Raw genomic sequence first — 2,896 nt, forward strand, 5'->3', positions numbered from 1 at the left:
TGGTTTTCTAACTCCAGGTCTTTGCACATTTCATTATAATAATTGACTTTGTCTTCTCTAGCTGTTCTTTGAAATCTTCTGTTCAGCTCTTCTATCTTGTCATTTCTTCCACTTGCTTTAGCTACTGTCCATTCAAGGGCAAGTTTTGGAGTCTCTTCTGACATCCATTTTGGTCTTTTCTTCCTTTCCTGTCTTTCTGACGACTTTTGCTTTCTTCATGGGTGATGTTCTTGATATCATCACACAATTCTTCTGGTTTTTGGTCATTGGTGTTCAATGCATCAAATATATTCTTTAAATGGTCTATAAATTCAGGAGGGATATAATCAAGGTCATATTTTGGCTCTTATGGACTTGTTTTAATTATCTTCAACTTCAACTTGAAGTTGCAGATGAGCAGTTGATGGTCTGTTGCACGATTAGCTCCTGGCCTTGTTTTGGCTGAAGATAGTGAGCTTTTTTTTCCATTGCCTCTTGCCAAAGATGTAGTCAATCTAATTCCTGTGTACTCCATCTCATGAAGTCCGCATGTATAGCTGCTGTTTGTGTTGTTGAAAAACAGTATTTGCAATAAATATGTCATTGGTCTTGCAAAATTCTACCATGCGATTTCCAGCATTATTTCCATCTACAAGGCCAAATTTTCCAACTACCAGTGAATCTTCTTTGTTTCCAACTTTTGCATTCCAGTCACCAGTGATAATCAGCACATCTTGATTGCATGTTTGGTCAATTTCAGACTGCCGAAGTTGGTAAAAATCTTCAATTTCCTCATCTTTGACTTTGGTGGTTGGTGTATAAATTTGAATAACAGTAGTATTAATAGGCTTTCCTTGTAGGTGTATGGATATTATTCTATCACTGACAGCATTGTACTTCAGGACAGATCTTGAAACATTCTTTGTGACAATGAATGTTATGAGATTCCTCTTCAATTTTTCATTCCCTGCATAGTAGATCATATGGTTATCTGATTCAAAATGGCCAAGACCGGTCCATTTTAGCTCATTGATGCCTAGATATCAATCTTTATATGTTCCATTTCATTTTTGACAACTATCAGTTTTCCTAGATTCATACTTTATACATTCTATGTTCTGATTATCAATGGATGTTTGCAGCTGTTTCTTCTCATATTGAGTCACGCCACTTCAGCAAATGGAGGCCCTGGAAGCCCTACTTTATCCATATCATTAAGGTAGGCTCTACTCTGATGAGGCAGCTCTTTCCCAGTCATATTTTGAGTGCCTTTCGACCTGAGGGGCTCATCTTCTAGCACTGCATCGGACAATGTTTCAAGTATATTCATAAAATTTTCCAGTAATATATCAGACAGTGTTTCACTACTATTCATAGGGTTTTCACTGGCCAATTTCTTTGAGAAGTGGATGGCCTCTTCCTTCTTCTGGGTCTGTCTCAGCCTGGAAGGTCCACCAGAACTGGTCCACCACGGGCACCCCTGCTGGCACAGCCTCCAGCCTCACAGCAACATGCAAGCCACTACAGTATAACAAACCAACAGACAAGTTTGTCTCCCTTAGCTGTACCAACTGTTCTGATCACTTGCTTGACTTCCCCCAACCTGTTCCTGCTGGCCCTGTCTTCTGCTACTCCCTGACACCTGGGTGTTGTCCTCCCACCCGCCTTACCTATTCTGGCCACCAGCCCTGTCTTCTCTGGTCTTCCTTATTCATTGTCCAGCTTTCACATGCATATATATGAGGCTATTGAAAATACCATGGCTTGGGTCAGGTGCACGTTAATCTTCAAAGTGGCATCTTTTTAGGAGATTTTCCCGTTCCAATATGTCATCTACTGTCTTGACTTCTGCTTCCAGGGGCGTTGATTGTGAATCCAAGTAAAATGAAATCCTTGACAACTTCAATCTTTTTTCCATTTATCATGATGTTACTTATTGGTCCAGTTGTTAAAATTTTTGTTTTCTTTATGTTGAAGTGTAGTCTTTGATCTTCATTAGTAAGTGCTTCAAGTCATGTTCACTCTCAGCAAGCAAGGTTGTGTCATTTGCATATCACAAGTTATTAATGAATCTTCCTTCAATCCTGATGCCCCGTTCTTCTTCATATTTCCACCTTCTCAGATTATTTGCTCAGCATACAGATTGAATAAATATGGTGAAGGGATACAACCCTGATGCGCACCCTTCCACTTTTTAAACCACGCAGTATTGCCTTATTCTGTTTGAACAACAGCCTCTTGGTCCATGTACAGTTTCCTCATGAGCATAATTGTTTTAGAATTGCCATTTTTCTCAGTGTTATTCATAATTTGCTATGATTCACACAATTGAATGCCTTTGTATTGTCACTAAACACTGGTAAACATCTTTCTAGTATTCTTTGCTTTCAGCCAAGATCCATCTGACATCCTTTTCTGAATCTGGCTTAAATTTCTGGAAGTTTCCTGTCAATATACTGCTGCAATCGTTCTTGATTTATCTTCAGCAAAATTTTACTTGTGTGTGATATTAATGATATTATTTGATAATTTCCACATTCTGTTGGATCACCTTTCTTTGGAAATATGGATCTGTTCCAGTGGGCTGGCCAGGTAGCTGTCTTCCAACTTTCTTGGCATAGATGAGTAAGCACCTCCAGTGCTACATCCATTTGTTGAAACATCTCAATTGGTATTTATTTCATCAATTCCTAGAGTCTTGTTTTTTTGCCAGTCCCTTCCTTGCAACTTGGATTTCTTCCTTCAATTCCATTGGTTCTTTATCACATGCTACCTCCTGAAATGGCTGAACACTGACCAATTCTTTTTGGTACAGTGACTCTGTATATTGCTTCCATCTTCTTTTGATGCTTTCTGCATCATTTAATATTTTCCCCATAGAATCCTTCAATATTGCAACTCAAGGCCGGAATTGTTT

The sequence above is a fragment of the Orycteropus afer genome, unplaced genomic scaffold (genome assembly GCF_000298275.1).
Source record: "Orycteropus afer afer isolate SDZICR_OR568_19922 unplaced genomic scaffold, OryAfe1.0 scaffold01013, whole genome shotgun sequence".
NCBI lineage: Eukaryota > Metazoa > Chordata > Mammalia > Tubulidentata > Orycteropodidae > Orycteropus > Orycteropus afer.